The 22,571-nt window shown below is 45.4% G+C and overlaps 1 protein-coding gene across 1 annotated transcript in view; it reads right to left on the bottom strand.

The window, feature by feature from the left end:
• Positions 1 to 22,571, bottom strand: part of pdm3 (POU-domain protein pdm3) — a 212,192-nt gene that overhangs the window by 55,766 nt on the left and 133,855 nt on the right.

Raw genomic sequence — 22,571 nt, 5'->3', positions numbered from 1 at the left:
GGGGTTCGACAATAGAGTTTAAAGTTTCGACGAGCTAACATTCCGCGATGATCAGGAATAATATCGAAGCGATTAATTAATGCGTTAACTGCGACATTTAATCGTCAATTTATATTCTTCGAATATTTTAGTTCATCGAGTTGCGCGTTGTATACTATACGTATATACCCCATGACTAAAGGCAATTCGCAGGTAGAATGACGTATGTATATCGATTATTAAATTCCTCTTCTATTTCGACAACGATTAATTTCACTTTCCGATTATTTATAAATTCTAGGTGCCAAGTTTCTTCAACGCGGTATCACAATAATCACACACTTTTAGTGTTCGAAATTAGCATTGCTGTGGAATGAACTTTCGATAATACAGTTTCGTACTACCATATTAATTTCAAACTCCAATAGGTCAAGTTTTTTACCAAACCTCGAATAATTATTCACCTTATCAACCCTCGTTTCTACCCCTCATCATCTACTCTTATTTATCCTTATCTCGACCAATTCCCCTTAACCTCCCTTATCTCCGCGAATTACGATCCCTCAGCTTCTTAGTCGATTAACGATCTCTTCGAAAAGCATCGCGTTCCAAAAGATCAGCTATCCGCTTACCCCAGCCGAACATCCCCAAGACAAACCCTCGAGAGGGTAACGCGTGCTCATCCAAGGACCCTCTCCCTTCGCAACCACGATTAAACGACGAGACAATATGGCAAGTGAGCCGAACATTTAGGCTATTCCGACAGGTGTTAAATCTTTCGTCTACAGTGGTGAGGAAATCGGGCTAAACACGAATATCACGGCTGAGAGACGTGGTTCGTAGATAGGGCCCAACGTGAACACCACGAGCCGGGCACGTGGTTAATTCTCGCCCCAGTGTTTCTGTCTCGGTAACGCGTTCTTCTGGAAATGGCTCGACCGACTTTACTATCGATTATGGCACTCGCCATAATCTTAATCGAACTTAAATCACAGCGCAAGGGGTTAAGAGAAACTGCTATAGTCCAATAACATAAGACCTCGGACCACCCTAAATTAGACCAAGACCATCGTCAGCGTTGAGCTTTCCTTTTCGGGCAAACTTCTTCGCGATTCGCCGATGCTACCGAACGGAATATTTATCACCCAAAGAGCCGAGACTAAACCCCGCGAGTCGACGACAAACTAATTTTCCACTCCTCCAGCCGGAAGCCTAATCGCCCGGGGCTGGCTTAATTGCCGCGGAAAAAAGTTAGACGCCGCGGCCCCGTAGACGCGGAGGACATGGGAAATTTGTTTATCGGCGAGCGAGCGTCCGGGGCATTAATACGCGGGGCGTCAGCGATAACCATTCTCAATATCCATAATTATTATCAGCGGCGGGAGCTGTTGGCAGCCCCAGAGCTCGCACCACGTGACTCGTTCCCGTCGAAATAAAATGACAACGTTCATTTGCAAATGCACGAAAGTGCATTATTTTTATTGGGTTTGTTAGTAGCCGAATCGTCGGTGTGCCGGATCGGTGTACGCGTGTACCACGCACAGTTGTGTACACGCGTGTCCGTGTGAATCGCGGAGACGGGAAAGGGGATGATCGTGTGCGTGCGAGCGCACGCGTCAGCTTCGTTCTACAAGCCGGCTAAAGGGAGTGTGACAGATTCGCTGGGGGAATACCGATGGTTCTCTCGTTTTTTGCTTTCCTTCCTCCTTTTTCGACCTCTCTCCCTCCCTCTCACTTTCTCTCCCTCCGTCTCTATCCTTCCTTCTTTATTTTTCGGTTCATTCTCTGTTTCATTTTTCGTTAGCACGGGCGGAGGGAAGGAAAAACTGCGTCGATGTTTGGCAACGATCCTGGAGCCGGACGAATCGACGTGTCACAGGAATTTATCTTAATTTATGGAACGGCCGCCGGCGGCCTCCCGGAGAATCTTTTTGTTCGCCGATTAATTATTCCCGGCGAGTCGACGTCGATCCCGCTGTACCAGAATTTTAATAACTTTGTGCCCTTTTTCCGCGACGCGAGGGGCGGTTTCTTCGGCCGGGTGACGCGAAATTGATTGGATCGCGGCCCAAACGATGCCCGTGAAAGACATGTGCGATCGGCCACCGGCGTGTTAATCCGATGCCTTGCAAATTTTCGGCCCCCACGGAACGATTACGGGAGGGCTGGGGGATGATACCTCTGACAAGGTGTATGAATATTTTAAATACGCGTGTATCTTCGGGATCACGCCGGTTTTACGAGTCAATTCATAAAGCGCGGTTATTACGTTAGAAAAGATTATCCGGAGGCAGTTGCGAAACAAGTGTAACCTAAATTGCCCGTAATTAGCATGGAAACACGTGACTTTCTAATGATATACAATTTCTTTCTCGAGCCTATCATTACCGCGGACTGCTTCGTCCTACATAGACCGACTTTCCAGGCAATATTAATACGCCTAAATTTTCGTCCCTGTGAAAATATACTTGTCCACCCTACGCTTCATTTTCCTTACCAATCCCATGCATCGCGATTTTTCTGTTATTAAATGCTACCGAGTTTCGTTATTTCGCGTGAATATCCCGAATATGCAGGCTTTCATTCAAGCTCGCATTATGTTATTTATAAATAATTTGGCATTTTTTAGTATCATAAGTAACGCGTAAAATACACCCGTCCTTCGATTCACGCGGATTATCCGATCCAAAGAGACTTCTTTTCACGCGGATGAAAACCGTATGAAAGGAATCCATCAATGAACAAAATTTGCAGTAAAAATATAATTGAAATACATAATGATAGAAGTTATAAAATGGCACACGAATTATCGTCGCGAAGATAATTTCCACGATCTGCACTACAACGCTTCGTTACATTAATTCTCATTTTTACCGAGCATCGTGTCACAGTCAATTTTCAGAATTATACGTTCATAAATTTTACTCCTCGATACTTTGCGAATTAGGTTATTGTCTCACCTAACGAGTAACCCCCAACGACGAAAGAAAACATAAATGAATAAAAGAAAAATTCCTGAATTTCTCGCAAGGATTACGTAAATCCAAGTGGACCGATCAGCATCGGAATCCAGGTAAACACCCACGCAGCAATTGCAAATCGCGAGGACAGTTCGGGGAATAAAAGCGAGCGGCAGCCATTCCCATTTAGCATTCGTTAATTGAACCAGCCTCGTTACAAGTTTCTCATAAAACAATCCCGCTAATCACGACGATATTTTCGCGGCGTCGGTGTCTGGCGTGGTAATTAAAAATTCGTACGACTGTTTGACTCGTCACAGGCCCTCCAGCGTTTCACGGTGGTCGGCAGGGGGTTAATAAACGGTGGGTGTCGCTGGAACGCGGGGAAAAACCGCGAGCCGCGCCACCTGGACGCGCGTGTACGCGCGAGGACGCGCGTGTCGCTTCGGGCGGCGCGATTTCGAGAAAGCCGTAGGTTTTTCGCGGATTATCCCGGCCGGTACACGGCCGGGTTGCTGGGAAAAACGCGACGGCGCTAGATCGGCGTGGACGCGGCCACTTTTCGACTCCGGCTATGCAAATCGCGCAACGCGACGATTACGCTCGGTTTTGGTCGCGTGGGCGCAGGTCCGACGTCGTTTCGGAGAAAAAAGGAAGCGGAAAAGGAAACAAAAAAGGTGGTTTGCCTGGCTGGCCTCTGGCAGCCCTGTACACGGAGGAACACGCGGGGCACGGGGCGGGTGGCGCGAAAAAAGTCGCGAATGTTGTAAAAATCCAGGACCGCCAATCGGGCGCATTGTGTCCAGCCGGCGAACAATACCGACGGCGTCCGGGTGACTGGCGCATTTTCCTGCGAATTGGCCGGCATTGTTGGATTTTTCAAATTGTATTTTTAGCTTACGCAGCGACAAAAATTGCCTGTCGCCGCTGAGCCCTTTCGGGGCTCTGTCAGCCTTCGATTTCGCTCGTGCTTCTCTGTCTTGCACCCCCTTTGCGCGTGAAAATCGCGCAGCACGCGATGAAACTCGCCATCTTCGCGGATGGATCGTCTGCCAACGGTCTGGCGGGATTCTCGCGACTTTTCCAGCTTTCACTGCGTGTTTACACAGCGAAGTTCTCAGCTTTGGAAGCCATTCTTTCTTACAGATTCTAGGGACGTAATTGGATTGAACTGTTGCTGCGGAATTATTTTCAATGTCGCTTCTGCGACTTAGGGGAAGTTCCACGATATCTAACGGGAATAATCGCAAGGTAAAATTCTAAGAAACCTAAAATCGCTTCTTTGTATTAGATTACGTATATAATTAACGAATAAACGAACCAAAGCTGACAAAGAAAATCACACGAAGACTATAGACGTATACAAATCTGAACGAGCGTGTAAATCTACTATGGCTAATTACTAATTAGCCTTAAGATATATATTCAGTTGGTACTTTCCCAGATTTTGCCGACGAGATTATGTTTTCCCAAATCAATTCTACAGAATTTTACCAGAAGTCTGTCAGACGTGATACTGAAATTAGAAGACCAGGATATGATCTACGTCAAAGAAGTACACCTCAGAGTGGTAATAATTAACGACAGTACATGTTGCATTAATTAACTACGAGAGACCTTATCGAGACGTGTATATAGACGTCGGTATACGGCAAACCACGCAAAGTTCACAATTCGTTTACCAATTTCTACAATTATATATCAGAGGTTGACCAATTATTTGCAGAAAAATTCGATGAGCCCCAGACACCGAGACACGACGAACCGAGCGAAAGAATGATCGTTTCCTGTTTACTGGAAGCGACTCGTTTCCGCGTGTTCGAAAGAAGCCCGACAAGAAATCTGCCATCAGCGAGCCACCCCTAACGACAGTCAAACGCTACAACGGCCGCAGCCTCGATACAAGCAGTGGCGGTACAGCCGCTTGTCTGCACCGGGCATTCCTAGAACAGTAATCTTATTAAATTTACATATTAATCAACGGATTTTAATTATCCCCAACTCCCGTCGAGAAAGAGAGGGAGAGAGGTTGAGCAGAGGAGAGTCGGCTTGCCGAAGGAAAGGAGTGGAGGACAGCGGCGGAGAAGAGTGGTGGCAAAAGAGAGACGACCGCAAAGACAGAGAAGGTGAAGGAGAAACGATAAGGGGTTGAACAGGCCGAAGAGAGAGAGAGAGAGAGAGAGAGAGCCAGAGAGAGGGGAGACAGAGAAACTGTTGAGAGAGACGGAGAAAGAGGGAACTAGAGGGAGATGGAATCGAAAAGAGACAAAGTACTGCTAGACCAAGCGAGATAGGCACATGGAGAGTGAGACGGACGTATATATATATAGGGTCGGAGGAAGAGAGACAGCTTCACCCTTGTGCGGCGGTAGCGGTAGCGGTGGCGGAGACCGAGCCAGCTCTCGTAATTTACATTAATCCAATAATTGCATGGAGGTTTCCTAATTAGAAATTCAAATGAGGTGGTGGCAGGCAGGCACAGCCAGCCAGGGCTACCAACTCAGCAGTGGGAGAACACCATCGCCACCGAGCAAAGTCCGTGCACATCGGGCGATCGTACGTCGACTGGCCCTGGCCTAACACGAGTTCGGGCGATGCCAGGATGGGCGTTAAAAGCTACCGGAATTCTCGAAATTCGGATCCGATGGTCCTGTTACGTATACCCCGGGCTAATGCCCGCCTGTAGACGCCCCGACCTACCTAAGCCTCGCCTTTTAATCATTCTCCCCGCACCGCTGCCCCCCGCGGATCGAACGGCGTAAAAATTGAATCCTAATCTGTTTAAGCCTGGTCTGGATTAAGTTAGACCGGCAGAAGAGGGGAAAGGATAGTTTCCGCAGTAAAGAAGTAATTGGGAATAGTTGGCCGGATTACGGGGGCAGACTGATTATCATTTTTCCTCGCGTGAAATGTCGAAAGTCAAGCGACGAGGGAGAGCAATTTTAATACTCCGTTATACACGTATCGCGAATTAAGTTCCAGTTAAAACACACTGGATACGTTTCGTCGAAAAAGTTTTTTAATTCCGACGGCAGAAAGTAGCCTATAATTCATACTTCAAAGATTAATTTCGTAGATGAGAGATTTTATCGAAGAAACAACCAATCGAGCCACGAAGGGGAAAGAAATTTCAGAGAAATTACATCTATGGATAGGAACTACGAAAGCGAGTCGATAGGTCCTCCACTCGTTTCGTGAAACATTATCTAACCGTCCAAATTTTCCATCTTGAGAGACGAAACGAGAAAAGGTCCGAGGATCGCACCACCTCGGGACAGGAGGAACGAAAGGAACGTATCTCCCGAGCGATTCGAAACGATTAAAAAGGGGTGGGAAAGTTCCGGTGAGCGGAAAAAATATCGAATTTACTTTCCTTGCCGGAGAAAGAATGGAAAAGGGGGAGCGAAGAAGATTCAGGAGCAGAGGCATCGGGGAGAGCAATTTCAGCGCAATATAACGTTGTCCATTGGTACGTCCCGGTGCGTGTGGTCCTTTTGTTGTCCCCGGAGGGATCCCTCGGCAAACCTAACACGTCCCTAATATCGTCACAGGTCCGTCCCTCCGCCGTCAGCCTGGGCATATCATGGCACACGGTCGAACCGTGCCTGATAGTCCCAACGTGGTCGATTAGCGAAGGTGTCAACCTGTGAGTGCGACGCGTGCATATCATTTGCACGGGCTGTCGCTTATCTTCCTGCCTGCTAGCACCTCTTCCACTCGTTTATAGACCCATCCGCGAAAATGGATTTCGTTTAAACGGTGTATCATCCGCTAAACTGCGGGACAGCTAAAAATAGCGATTTAAAGAGGGAGCACCGCTTCTCCGGAAGTCCGATCTTAATCCGCGCGATGATAAAGCGTAACGTTCCTTTGAGAATGTAATAAGGGCACATCACTTTTACGAGTATACCTTTACCTGGATAGAGCGAACCGCCTTTGCAACTTTATTCGTTGTAATAAATGAGTCTCCTACTTGCAGCACCAGTGGTTCTCACCCGAACACAATTTAGATAATTGGCCATGTAGCGGGATTTCCTCATCCCGTACCGCGTTCCAAATGTTGATTCGTCCCTCACTGATACATATACGCGAGTGGGTTCTACAGAGACACTGTGCACGAGGTACTTTTCGCACTTCCAGGCGTTCGTGTACCAGCGTATTGTCCGGCCAAGGCCATTTCTCCACCCTTTCGGATCCATTCTTGCCATAGCACGAGAGCCAAATTAGCTTACAGATTAGAGAAGAAAGGAAACACGCTGATCCTCCAGGCAAGACAAACAGAGCTTATCGTTGAAAACAGATCAGAAGGCCTCATGACGGATATTGATTGATCCTTCGATAATACTCTATCTTTTCCTTTGATATTCCTAAAACTACATCAACCAAACGAGTGTCCAGGTTACGTAGAATAACCAGACGTTGAAAATTTTTGTCCATTTCACTCGGTCTAGGTGTCTTTGGCTTTCATCTGCTGCGCGATGACCAGACAGAGAGCGATTCCCGCAATAGCACCTTGCATGACCATATTCGCGATCCAATCTAGACAACAAGGACTAGTTATTCCTCTATCTAAAAACAAGCAGAGAGTCATCCAACTCTTTTCCAACCCCAATCCAGCTCTTTTCCAACCCGAATCCAGCTGTATCGCCGGATCCAGTGGCTCCTAGCGAAGGTCCTAGAGCTTGCACGCGCACTGATTCCGGGTCACCGAGGAGATCATCGTCTATTCCCATTGCGACAGGTCAGCCGAGTTTCGTCGAAGGAACTCCACGTGCAATTATGATAATGGCGACCGTAGTCGAGTCACCTAACCCGTGCTAACTCCGTACGTTAGTTCTGGTAGTTCTGATATCGTCTGTGTTTAAACAGCCAGGCGGTGCTGCGGCAACCGTCGTCGTTGGAACGAAAAGGAGGGGTTTGAAGGGGGTGGAATAGCGAAGGTAACGGGAAGACGGGGTGTCAGGGGGTGTGAGAACAAGGAGGGGTGAGCACGAGAAGAGGGGGCAAGCTGGATAGCGGGGTACGAGGCTACGACGGCAAATCTACATAATATAACCAACTATTGTTCAAATAGACGGCGCTCCGCAGATTCAATTACCATTGTGATACAATTAATGTTGGGAATTTCATCAATTCGAGTGCCGGGCACGGCTCTTACATATGCATAGGAGAATCGAACGTGGTGCGGATTTCGTCCGCGAAGAAAGTCGACGACAAATATTATTCAAGCAGCTTGGGCTCTAATCAGCCGCTAGGCCTCGGGGATTCCGGTCCATGGATTCTCTATCGATATCCTGCAACCGTTCAAAGGACCCTCGTCCATCTTCTTCGGGAAGCGGACTATACACGGATATAATTTTAATAATCTGGTAACGATGAATGCTCATAAAAATTATAATTGTACCTGTGATTATGAAAGTGGTATAAGTCGCTTATATTTGCATCTGTAATATTAAAAGCTTCGGCTTTTAAATATATTTCGGCCTTTATAAATTATAAAATTAATTGCGATAAAGCTGCAAACCCAATCTAACGATTCAATTCTTCGCTGTTTTGTAGAAAATAAATATATTTTATCGTAATATAAATGAATGTAACGCGAAATAAATAATAAAGTCGTTCCTCTTATGTCGATGACTTAGACCACTTTCATAATTATAGGCACAATTATAATATTAAAAATTTTAGACGTCAGGTGGTTAGAGCATTTATAAATTAATAATGATACATATAAATAAATAATATTCAAAATTAACACTGGAACTATCAACCCAGTCAAATTGACTGGTCCCAGAATTTTCCTTTTTGCAATCACCGAACACATACACCTGCTTTAAGAATAAAATTGGTATCAACTCGTATTAAGAAAGAACTGTAATCAATATATTCACTCATATTCATCGTACCGCTGAAATTACTATAATCTGTGCACGTTATAGTTAGGTACCCATTAAAGATCGGTAGTTCTAGTGTTAATGGAAGGTATATTTAATTTCAGATTCGAATTATTTTCCCCGGTATCCTTGAATTAATTTTGCCATTACCCCAAATTGTTTCTTTTCCTCCGTAATGACAAATAATTTCTTGAAATTCTGATCTTTTTGCTAGGGTTAAAGCGTATCAGAGTACAGGGCGTGCATCTCGAGTCACCGAGGGGTGATTGGTGATCGAAGTGAAAAGAAGTTGAAAAGAAAAATACGATAAATACCGACTAAAATTCTGAAAATGAAAAAGACCCGTGGAATCGGATCGACAGCGAAGATCGGAAAAGCGATTCAACTAACTACGATATCGCGGGTGTAGAATTCCCCAAGCAACGTTCCTTGAAACATTAATCTGCTGGAGGTTGTATAATCGACCCGTATTGCACTGTCGCCGGGGCTATATTCGACAATTATCGTTTTCACCAAACATCGCCATATTCCCCGCCGAAATCACGATCAAGGTCTACCCTCATCGTTATTACGCAAAAATGATAACGACGCGTTATTCAATTAGATTATTTTCATGGGACGCGTAGTAATTTCATTGCGTGCGACGGGCAAAGCGGGTGGAAAGCGGGTGGAAAGCAGGGTGGAAAGCGGGTGGAAAGCGAGGCGGGTGGTCAACCGGTCGTAGGTGGGGGTTGGAGGGTGGCGAAGGAGGGCGGGGGTGGCGGAGGTTTTGAGTGAATTGGCGAGCCGGACGCCAGAGGCGGGGCGATGTAGGCGCCACATCATTGCTGGACGTTAATCGCTGATATCGTTGGCCGAATTAAGTGGTATATCGAGAGCTTTTAGAATTAATCGTAAACCGACCACGGCCCGAAAACAGATCGTCCGTATTACGAGGCTCATTTTACCGGACAGAAATTGAGAGCCACTGGGGCCGTGGCTCGCGTGCACGGATCCATATAAATTCTAATTCCGCAATCAGCGGTATCCAAGATAGTTCTAGGCCGATCCTAGCCGGCTAATTCCAACTACCTAACAGCGCCTCGCGCCCTACCTACCTTCTTATATTTGCCCGACAGTTTATAATAGCCATAATCAACGGTTATACCAATCCCACGATAATAATTACCGGGGAGGGCCGGCTGAAAGTTTCAGCCGCGTGTGTGAACTCCCGTGTCTCGTGCGGCTAATTCGCCGGCACACGCGTCGTCGCCTGGCCCGTTTCTAACTTCTTCGGTGATTAAATTTCATTTCGACCGGCCGACGTGGCAAAGAAGAAGACACGACGGGGTGACAGGGGCGGGTAGGGGTGGACAGAGATTTCCAGGGGTATACGGCCTAAACCGCGACGTCGGAACGACCGTCGGTTGGTTAATAACTTCTCGAACTATCGATTCAGCCCTCTCATCGCGGCTGAATGTCTTATTTTGCTGCGACCGACGTCGCGACGCGAGTAATCTGACGGGTCATTAGGTAGAATTAAAACATCGACGAGTGATCCGTGCAACTCTGCCCAAGCGCTATCGTGACTGGACAAATTTGCCCAAAGAACTTGGTACGTAATAGAAAGAAGAATTCGCGTAATAGACGGAGAACAGCGACGTAGAGATTAGAGCAATCGTTTATGGTCGCCATACATGAAAAATATTCGGACGCACGCGTGCATGTATCTATATTTTTCTACGGGACACTAGTTTTACGTAGAACATACGTACAAACTAATTACGGCGAGATACGGTATAAGTATATCATGGAAGAATGAAGCAACTGCCATAAAAAATATTTGAAAGTAACATATGATGTTAGAGAAAAGCACCATTCGTTAAGGAAATAAGGGATTTCGATATTACGTTGATTTAGCTTCTATCGCGTATGACAGCCTTAAGAGAACTTTCCACTAACTCACTAGCGCCACCATGCCCCGTATCTCCACCGAACGTACCGTAAAAATTGTACAAATCTCTGAATTATTTCTACACTTTACCAATGTAATCTAAAGATTGTTTCCTTACTATATGTAGCAATATTTCGATTTAACCCTGATTTAACTCTACATATTTCGATTGTCGAACGTAAGGAATTTGTTTACATAAACGGGTGATTCTACGTTCGAGTCGATAACTTTGTTTACAAACGCAGGTATTGGAACATCTACGTGTGCGAGTGTGCACGTAGTGTGCGAGAAGATACGGTATTCCGTGCAGCGGAAAGGAGGCGCGGACCTTGAATTATCGAAAATAGGATGGATCGATTCGAGTCGAAGCCAGCCAAGTTTACTAGACACTTGGTGGGGACGAAGGGAGCAATTTTCACCCCCTCGTCTCTGGCCCCCGCCAGTCTCCTAGAATAATCGATCGTATAATTATCGTGATGTACCTGCTAATGCCGCGAAAATCAGCCCCTCGCAACGTCCGCCGTGCCGTGCAGACGGCGGGTTAAGCGTCGGTAGTAGGAGCACATGGTAATTATATCACCGACTAATGGATATAGTTAATTGCTAATTATGAGGCCTGCCGAATGATCGATAGTACCGTGAGGCATCGCGGCCCCCCTCCGATCGTTGGTTGGAAACGACAGGGAAGGGCCGGGGGATTACCAAGAGTGTCATTCTGGCCTACGCTCCGCTACCCTAAGCCGACCCTGTTCGTTCTCGCTCTGTAAATTAGGCTACGTTCGCCGGTGATCAATAATTCCAATTGATAAACGATCTCTGACGGTTGCCCGGAATTCTAAGGCACCTCGGGGTGTCGCGGCTCGTGCCGCTTTTCGGTTGCATGATCTATGACGATGACGCTCGATTTCACGTCCATCCCCGATTTTTATGAGGTAATAACAGGACAGAGCACCATCCATATAAGAGTACCTTACTACATCTCTGTTTTAGACGATTGCTAACCTAAAAATTTGCTCCTGCTTAAGAGAAACTTCCAAGAGGATCATCCGGGAGTAAAGAAAGTCAAAATGGCGAACCGTAACACGCTGCATAGCGCATAAAAATCTATAACACATACGTTATACATCGCATGTTTTGATAAGACAGTGAGTTGACATCTATGGTCCATAACAGACGGCACGCGAAAACCAAGAAAACTCGTGAAATGAAATGAAAACATTTGTTAAAGGAATGAGAAGTCCTATCAGACACTGCGACATCCGTAACCCCATAAATGCCAAGAAATGAAATAATTTAGCTATCCTTACGTACTTATAATCTCAGATCGAATAGCACTCTTCGAAATTCCTTTCATCCAAGTTAAAAGTGAGTCAAAGTCCCGCACGAAAGCTCGGCGCTCTTTGGGCCTAGCCGTACGTAGCCGCGCGCGCAAAGCGAGCTGCCGCCGACTAGGTGAGAACAAGTCAAAGGGCGGAATAATGTTAGCCTCTCCATCCATGGGAAGGAACTTTATTAGATCGCGTCGACGCAAAGTCTTTCGGTTCTGCTCGTAAAGACTCTTTCACGTCGAAATGCAACGCGTACGGGCGCGAGTGGGACGAGTGACAAAAGTGCCACAGGGCGTTCAAGGTGTCGGGGGTTAGGGCGCCTGGATTGGAGCACGTTGAAACTCTGTTGCCAAAAATCAAAGACATGGAGATTAACGCCACGGAGCCGCGTCTAGGCGCGACGACGAGATTAGCTAATGCGATTCAACGTCGGGCCCAAGGACGCCAGTCGACGATAATTATCCGTCGGTGCCACATGAACGGCTATAGATACGGCTCGCGGATCTTACGATGGATATCACGCAGCTGAGCGCGGCTGCCCGACGATTCGGAAAATTCCTTGTTTTTTGGCTATTAAGCCTTTATGATAGGAACTTCGGTTTGATTGCGTGCTGCTGGTCTGGAGGATGGAGATTAATATACGAAATAAATGGGCCACTCGGCGCGGGTAAAATTGGATAGCGATAAAAAGCGGAAATCATGAAGAGTTAAATATCTGACCTATGCATCCTATTTCCGTAACACCAGTTCTTCCCGAGGTCTATGAAATTTAATACGGGTGCTTAAATTTAACTAATCGACCAGGTTGCTTCGTTCTTCGAATAAAGATAAGCGTTCCGAATATTAATTATAATATCGAATTCTTGTAGCAGATGGTGTTCCCCTTTTCCAGTACACGAGCGATCCTAACTTATTAATAGTACGACGTACAATCAAGCGCTAATTAGAATTAGCAGTGGCTCGCGAGATGGCTGAGAATCGTGGATCAAAGAGATCGACATATTATTCCCTGGATCTTTTCTTTATTTAAAAAGAAAATTATCGTCGAATCATCTTCATCGACCTATGACTGATTAACACCTTCTCGATGCTAAACTTTCCATAGCCTAAACGCGAATATTCTTTTTTCACTTTTTCATTTGGTCGGTTGGTCCGTCGCAGGAGGTTCACCGATAAACGCAAGACTCCTGATGGGAATTTAAATCATCTCCCTTCGACTGGAGATTAATTAACGGACCTTTAACGACATCGCGACTGGCGTCAAGCATTCGTACGTATACACGACCTCGTCCAATTACACGCGATTCCCGCGCGATGAAAAAAGTATGACCAAACTCGTCACAGTTCGAAAGATAAACTAGCCTCTTAGTTCATCGCGAATCGAGGAGAAACAGTCGACTCGGCGTACGCGTGTGTCTCCTTTTTCAATCGAGGGAACGTTTGATTTATAGCTCGGTATCAGTGGAAGGCAACGGGAGTACGTGGTAATTCGTATAAGGAATAACATTATTCCGAGGAAGGCTTATTATACACAGCGACCGATTTCCGCGCAGTCCTTGAGTTACACAATCCGGAGCCAAGTAAGATCATTAGCAGATGCCTCGGTGTTAATGAGCGTAATTCTAGATGTTCCAACGATACTGCCAGCGCGCTCGCGGTTCTCCTGCTAAGACGATTATTCTAGCTGCGTTACCCCGCCGAGGCAGCCGGCAGACTATTGTCATAAGTAGGTACTGGTCAATATAGTTCGCGTGGAAAAAGGTTAATCGGTACCGAGGTTTCTCTCCATTATCATCGTCAAGGCTGCGAAACGCGGCTATCAATGTCGAATCAATTTTCCTTCGGCTCTGCTCGCGCAAGGCGACGCGATGATGACGGTCGCGAGAAGGAGAGACGACGAATTAACTCGCTCGGCATTTTTCATTGTAACCCGCAGACGTCGTAACAGCCGCGTCGTAATAACGCTCCTCGCCGACCCTCGTTTCCTACTCGCGCGATCCTTATCGGAAATTGACGTTCAAAATTGCATTTGCCTCCAACTTACACGAGCGCGCGACTAAGTACGTGTACGTGCGTGCATAATTTAACCCGCTGCTCCTCGGGGAATACGCTTATTTGCCCAAGTGTTTTAACTCGCGGCCGGCTAAAGCGTATCGATTAATTAATGTCTTCGCCTTTCATTCTAATTGATTTCACGCGTGTACACTCTGTGTCGTAAGCCTCGCGCAGGCTTCTCTGAGAGACACAGCGGAGATCCTAGATCTGTGCGAGAGATCGTCCACCATCTTGTTTCTTTCGAATACCATTCGTGGAATCTAGAGGAATTGGGTTCGAGTAGGTCAATCTTGATGAATTTTTGGACAATCGAATTGACAATGGAGATAGTTATTAGTTCCTTCGAGCAGCGTCGAAGGGAAAAATATGGGAAAGAGAAGACAAAGAATGACGGAGAAAATTAATTAATAACAACGCGATCAGTGAATAATTAAATATTTGGAAAAATTTCCAAAATTCGTCATATTTGATAACAACGCGAATTTGATACAGCCTGTATAGTACCGAATACAAGCTGCAAAGTTTATATATATTCTACTGTAAATGCATTATTAATACATCAACACGGTATATAGTATTAATTAAAATAACACTCGGCGGTGTTTCCCAAAGAATAAATTCGTAGCAACAATATTCAATACTTCCTGCAAGATTTTCAAGCAACTAGCCACGAGTACCAGACGAACGTGTTATCACGAACGAGGCAGTGAAAAAGGCGGCAAGTTCTCATAAATAAAATCCGAGATTCCCAGAACTTCGTTAGAGCGAATCTCCACATAAGAATATCCACCATCCTGTAATTATTTCCATCGCGGGATAAAAACACGTTGAACTCTCGGGTTCCCCGTACGAATTCCATAGATCTGCAGCATGCGCACGAGCGACGACAACGGCGTGCTCCTTCAGCGTGGCTCCCAGTTAACTTGAACTTGCGGTTCAACGAATGAAGACGCCATTATTAAAGGAAATGTCAAGTGTCGGAACATTCTGTGTGGATTAACGCACTCCCATGCATCTCCATTGCGCCGATTGGCGGCGTTCGTCGTCATCGCCACGCATCGGAGTCCGTCCACGAGATTGACCGGATTTACCAGGGTAATAATAATTTATTCCCTCGACCTCCTCCCCCTCCACCTCCGACGTCTCTTCGTCTTCTTCCATCCCAACGACAAGTGGATCTCTTAACATGTGCTGAACGGCTCGTCCAACGCTGATGACTTCTGGGAAGCATCTTCACGGCGGTTGACTTGGACGTTACCGAGGAAAACGTCAGCACGTAATTACTGCAACGACCGTGATGGCCGACGGAGGAGGCAACAATACCGACGCCCCTGGCCAACACGATCGTTCACCCCTGCTGTAATTCGACCCCCGTTTCAACATTCGATCTCCCGACAGGGCGAACTCGCGGAACAACCCTGGATTTCGAGTTCTCGCCGGGCCTGTGTATCGGGTTTTAAAAAAATGTTCACTGTCCGCTGGATGTTCCGAGTGTCGTTTGCTGCTAAAAGACTAGCCGCACGTGGAGTTCGGCTGGACACGCTGCTGTTAATTGTATTTTCCGGAACACTCGCCGAGACGTAGCCAACCATTTACGCGATACGAATTCGTATCGACTAAATTGGCAATTGAGGCGTTAAAATAATAAAAACAATGTTACGTGAATATTAGATGAAATAATAATCGAATGTATCCCTTTTTCGTCATCAATTGTTTAACATTGCATAACACCAATGTTAGAGTTAATACTGAAATAAATAACACGTAGATAACGTATCATTTATATGAATATATGAAATAAATTTCATTAGAGTTAGGGAACGATGAGAAGAAATTAATACCAATTGTGTCGTGGAAATGGCAAATATAGGTCGAAATCGATTCACCTTCGCCAACGGACTGCGAGTGTATGTATATTAGTAGTTAATCAGACTGTGGAAACTTGAGGAACTTTTTGGAGGAAGAATAACTAGGCCAAGATATATAACATCTCAGCCAGAGACTTCCAGATCGCTGAAAAACTCATCACCGGGAATCAATAACGAGCGCCAGAAACGAATCTAAATATCACCAACGCACGATCCCCGATGTTCGAGAATCCGGACTATGCTAAAAACGACGTCTCTTGAAGTTACAAGTCAACGTATTCCATTTCTCCCCAACAATTCGATCCCATACATCTGTTATAAGTAACCCACCCCGAGGTAACCCAAATCTGGATTATAACATTAAGCAGAGTCCAAATTTAGACCTGACGCTTCCACCTGACTCTTTCCACGTTCAACATCCCCCCTTTTACCTGCCCAAATTCCCGTAGAACGTGACGTGCTTGACCTCCAATCTACCAAACCAACCCTCTCCCGTCGATATCTCCATTTGCACGGGGTCTCACGGTGCATCAAACCCCTACGGGTATACGAAATACTCCGACAGACTATTTCACACGTTCCGTGCCAGGTGTATCACCGATGGAACACGTGAAATTGTACAATCCGTCGCGAAAAAGCGGCTGAACACGGAACGTGTTAATAAAGTAGCGTAGACCTAGATAGGAGGCGCCACCGTCGAAGCGTCTCGCGACGGAGAAGGCGAGAGGAGAAGAAAAAGAAAGGGAACGACTACCTGTCTAGATTCTCGTCCAACACAGCGCATCTGACCTCTCATCTACTGAAACAACTCTGTCCGTCGATACCTCCAGTTACAGCGAGTCTCAGTGCACCGAATTACCTCCAAAAAGGCTACCTTTGGTCGGGACGCTCTGTCCGACCGTTTAATAAAGTAGATGCAGGTAGGAGGCGCCACGGTCGAAGGGTGTCGCGACGAAGAAAGCGAGAAAAGAGGAAGAAAAAAGGGAAAGACGCGGAGTGAGCAGTGGCACAGGGTGTGGAGGAGAGGAGAGGAGAAGGACGGAAGGTCGACACTTCGTGCAGGACCGACGCGGCCACGGTCGGTTTAATTAAGTTGCGCGAGCCTGGCAGAAGTTTCGTCGGGTTTGTTTCGAGGCGGTAGAGATGGCAGTGTACAGCGACACAAATAAATTTTCCCGGAATGGCATTGTCTTTGAGGTCGACACATTTGCGGAATAATACTCGATAACTCGGGGGCCGAGGAGAAGTTATATTAGGACGGCTTAATTAACCCCCTACCATCGTCCCTTCTCACCCCCACCAATTCTATCACTCTTGTTCACCTCGTGAACCGCGAGGCAAAGCGCGTAACTGCGTCTCCGTTCCAAACGGAACCCTCCATCGGCGGCAATATAGATGTCTGCTTCGACTCATTATGGATTCCTTATTACTGGAATAGATTAACGGATTAAATCTTAACCGAAGACAGCCGGGCGAGTGGGTACGAGGCAGGGAAACGAGGGTGAACTTGTCGAAAAGGTACCTCTTCGTGCATTTCCATGATCTTGAATTAAAATACATCATCGCGAATAACACAATTCCACCGATATTTCCTTCATTTTTGTACGTGTACACTCGTATATGAGAATATTCGAATGTTTAAACGTATTGTTATAAAAAAATCATATACCTATACGCTTTAAAATGGGGTATTTAAAATAACTATAACATGTGCAACGAGAAGGAAGACATAATTGAAGAATAAGAAGTTACAACGCAACGTACGACAGCCTTACGGCGATTTTCCACTTAACTCACTAGCGCCACCACGACCCGTAACTCCAACAAACGTACCGCGAACGTCGTAACGCCTCGGTGGGTACTTATCAAACAAGAGTAGATCGTAAACTCGCATCAGAGGTAAAATAGAATGTTCTACAACTAGAAAAACTCTATTACAGATATAGACGAAAGTTGATCAGAATAATATCCTCGGCAACACGCTTCAAAGTTACTAAAATCCGCGTGGTACCTTTTCGGACGAGTTGTACCAATTCGGAATCCGTCGGAGTTGGAAGACTTCGGATGCTTCCAATCACCGAATTCGTTGCTTGATCGCAGGTTTTTCAGTAGCGAAACGGATCGATGAAACATCTCCTGAAGAATCCCATTACCCTCTGTTCACCGACTGCCATTTTGACCCTGATTATTCGCGATCCCTGACAGTCGCTTAATACCGCTCGAGGTTAATTCTCTTACGTGGTGTTCTACCTCCCACCCCGTTTAGCAAGAAACCGAATTGCACGCCGACTACCTGCGGCGAGAGGGGAAGCGGATTCTTTTTCTCCTCGCGATGCTCTTAACGCGACGTACCGTTAAACGCGCGGCGCACGTTCGAGCGGAATCGCGTTTCACCGGCGCGTTTATCGCGACTGGTATGCGCAGCATGCGGACAGGCGATTTCGCGAAGAAAATCGAACGGTACAGCGTGTCATGGCGGCCTCGCCGTGGCTGGAAAGGGAACAAAACGTGGAAAGCGAACGGTGGTGTTAAATTTGATTAATACCCGGAGGATGATGAGTTCTGCGAAGAAAATTTAATGATTTAGAATTCGTTACGTCCCCGGTATTTTTAACACGCTGCTTCCAGGAAATTCGATTATTCGATGGATATACGGGCGAAGTTTTTAGCACCTCTAAGCTGCACTTTCTTAACGATAGATGAAAAAGTAGAACGAGATATAAGAACCAGAGGGTTTCGTGTAATTCTATCCGAAAATATATTCAACCGGGAACGTCTGGCAGCGTCCGTGTATTCCTGCGAAGAATCACGTAAGCCTGAATACTTCGAATATCAGTCATTAAGCCAAGTATAACACGTACACATTACAGTACGTAATTATTCTAATGATACAGTCTTCATACTTCACTTCGCGTTTATTATAGGAGCCAAGTAAGGAGCCCTAGCTGTTATTAGCACACACGATGCTTTGGTGGAATAATGAATAGCGTTCTTGTCGAAGTCTATCGAGTTCTATGGTCGTTCGAATAATCATTAACGCTGGGCTACGTTTAAAAAGAATATACCACGATTTTTTAGTTTATTACACGAACGATATTGTTCCTTTTATAGCCCATTCAGTCCTAAACTTGTCCAGGTGCATAAAAATGCCATATATAACGTACGAAGAAATGTATCAATAAATCACGCGCTTATACATAACCTGCAAAAGTTCAAACTGTTAAAAAAAAAGAGAAATTCTAACACACGCGATTTTTTCGTTAGGACAATGGAGCTTGTTTCATTTATAGTCCATTGAGTTTCAAACTTGTTCCAATAACCACGAGCTCTAGTGCATAAAACTTCCAATGTATATACTTTAGAAAAGGGAAACTTTCAAGAATGCACACAATTTCCTATTAGAGCAGCGAACGTTATTCTCCTCATAATCTCAATCCCAAATCGTTTGAACAATCACGAACGCTAATTTATATTGGCTTGGCCAATAACATCGAAATTTCAACCACTGCTACATAATAACTTAATTTTCGAAACTTTTGTATTTACGATATACTTTACGTCTCACAGTTAGATAGATTAGTTAGATTATCAGAACCCTGGCACCACTGGAATAATCACAAATTCCACTGTATACTCGAAACATTCCCTTCGAGTACCTCGTGAAAAATTCTGACAGCCCACAGCGTGTGACTTTGCGCCAAAGCCGGGGCCACAGAGGGAAAAGCCGATCGCACGGAATAGCAGCGGAGTATCCCGTAAAAAGGAGTGGAAAAGGCAGAACAAAGAACGAAGTTAACCACAAGGTATAAAGATCGCAGGCCCAAGCACGAAACGAAAGGAAAAGAAAGGGGCAGGTTCGTGGAATTAACACGTCCCGATGAAAATGGAGGCGTTCGATCGAACGTAACAGTTTCCCGATCGTGGCAGTCCCTCCGTTGACCTCGTAAAGTCGGATCGGTAATACGGAACACTATTTATTCCCGAAGTTTCGAAGGCTCGGGTGAGCCGAAAGCAGCTCACTTCGAGGTAATTACGAGGATTCGCCGTCTTTCTCGACGGCGGCGGCGCGCCGGCTATCGCCGTCTCTCTTTCTTCGCCGGCGCAAAGTATAAGTCCGTCTCGCTCCCGCCCGCCGATTCTATCGGGCATAATTACCTTTCGCTGTCCCTCTCGGATAATCATTGTAACACCTAAGCACCCTACCTAACCTACCGGAGCCTAGCCAGCGTTTCCAGCGTTATTCGCCATCGATCGACCGCCCTGACGACGATTTCCGTGCTACGACGTGGTCATTGCTGCCGTACGACTAGATCGTTTCGCTAACGATTACAGTGTCACTCGGCCAATCTAGGATTATCGCTATTTCGGACCGGCGTGCGAGCTCAACCAACGCGGATATCGCTATTCTACGGATGCACTGGGCAAATCCCGACTTTTCCCGTTTCTTCAAAAGAGTCTGACAGTGCCAGAGGCTTTTTCACAAGATTTGGTACCCGGCAACGTATAATACGCTGGATAAGAGCGAGTTTAGGCGAGCCGAGTGTAAGGAGGTTCTTAGGAAAAGTATTTGCTCGGTTTAGTTTACCAAGTAATGATTTAGTAATTAATTCTACGGCACGGAGAGGACCAGTGCGAAGTGTCTAAGCAGTCGTTGAATTGTTGATACCGGAGTTAGGGTGGTCGCGATTAGAAACTGGCAGAAATTTCTCACTCGAACGAACTCTCCAGCAGAGTTGGATATTTCCTAGACTTTCTTTAAACGTTAGCCACTATCCTCGCAGATTTAAAGGAACAAAGGAACGTTAAATTCGGAGTATTTCAATTTCGAAGGAATGCGCGCTGACGAGGCGCTTTAAGGCTTATCTGCTCTATCCTTTCGTCAGGGACGGAAATTATAATTCGCCGAGGACATCATCCGCGACTAGTAGGCATCGCGATTCACGAAATTATTGTGTAAGGAGTCGTTGAATTTTTAATAACCGGTGAATCACTCTGTGGCAGCGACCTCACTGGGGGGAACGTTAAAGATCCATGGCACGATCTTCCTCGCAAAATCCTTACTATACTTTAACGCTAAATGTACCAAGCGGGGTCAAATGATCCCTTTCAAAATTTACTTTACAAATCGTACATTCGTTGATACTTCTTTCTTTTTTCTCTTAACTTATTTTTTACCGAGAGAAATTCTTTGCATATCTTATACAGGGTGTATAAGGTGTCACCACACATTGCCATCTAGGAATACGTCATTATTGTTAAGCATAGCGAAAAATGTTTCGGACGAAGTAGAATGATTTTGAGAGAGACATGTTCTGATGGTTCTAGTTTTTCTGTAGATGGACTTGTAAAGGATACATGAAGGTCGCTAATATTTTTTTAAACGGAATCATATACTTTTTATTACATCAACTGAAGCTCCTTCATATTCTTTACAAAAAGGTATTAACCTATTTATGTTAAAAAATCATTAGTTTAAGAGATATATTAATTTTACTGTGTACCATGAAAGGTTATTTGACCCCCTATGATAAGAATAGGTGTGTATAAAATACCAGTACGTTTAGTGTTAATCCCAGCGTGATCCAAAGAGTTAAGACAGTCCTTTACAGAGTTTATAGAAGAATCAGTGTGAGAATGCTAGTTGCACGATAATATCAGTTATAGTCTAGACGAAGGGTCACTTGACCCCCTAATATAACAATAGGTGTGTGTGAAATATCGGTACGTTTAGTGTTAAACGAATCCTAACACGTTGACTGCCAACTACGAGATATCTCGTAGGTTGTTTCCTTGCCCAGGACGACTTACTAAGAATTATCTCGTCCCTTCATTACTCGCCATATTTGTACAGCTACAAGGAAACCCGTAAACAGTGTAAATATGAACAAATGGCATGAGGAGAGAGAAGAAAAAATCAGGTCTGGCTTATTGTACAAATTGCAAAAGATTAACGACAAATTTGATTATTACTATGTACTATAAATAAAGTTTTTAATAATATAACATGATTAACACTTTCGGTACGAGCATCGGATATATCCGGCATCCATCTGTGTAGAATTTTATATAAATATCTTTCAATACCAAAGCTACAAACAATGCTTGTTGGAAAAAACATTGTCTTATTTAACGCTTAAAAAAATCATCGTACAAAACTTGACTGACCATGTACTATGTGCGCATTTTCGGCGCGGCACCCCATTCAATGGGAGTGTCATGGTGGACAGCGCTCGTATCGAAAGGGTTAAATGAAATTGGCTTCTCAGACCGAAAAGGAACCGTGAAAGGTTGCGTGACAGTCAACGCGTTAACGATTATTTCACACACACGTATGGCCATAGAACGATACCCAATTGGAATAATTTTAATCTCCGAAGATCCTCACCTTCTTCATCCATCCTGCCTCCATCCATCGAATAATCGAAGAGATCGAATAATTCGTCGGTTAGAATCGTTAGAGCTACGTGTTGGTAAGCACCACGATTCGCAATGTTATTACCTATCCTTGCGTAATGGCTTGCATAACACTGAGCCGCTCGCCGGAGAAGGTAACA

This window comes from Eufriesea mexicana, unplaced genomic scaffold, assembly GCF_001483705.2.
Source record: "Eufriesea mexicana isolate 0111107269 unplaced genomic scaffold, ASM148370v2 scaffold507, whole genome shotgun sequence".
Classification (NCBI taxonomy): Eukaryota; Metazoa; Arthropoda; class Insecta; order Hymenoptera; family Apidae; genus Eufriesea; species Eufriesea mexicana.
The sequence above is the reverse complement of the archived record's forward strand: the minus strand, read 5'-3'. Positions and strand labels throughout refer to the sequence as shown.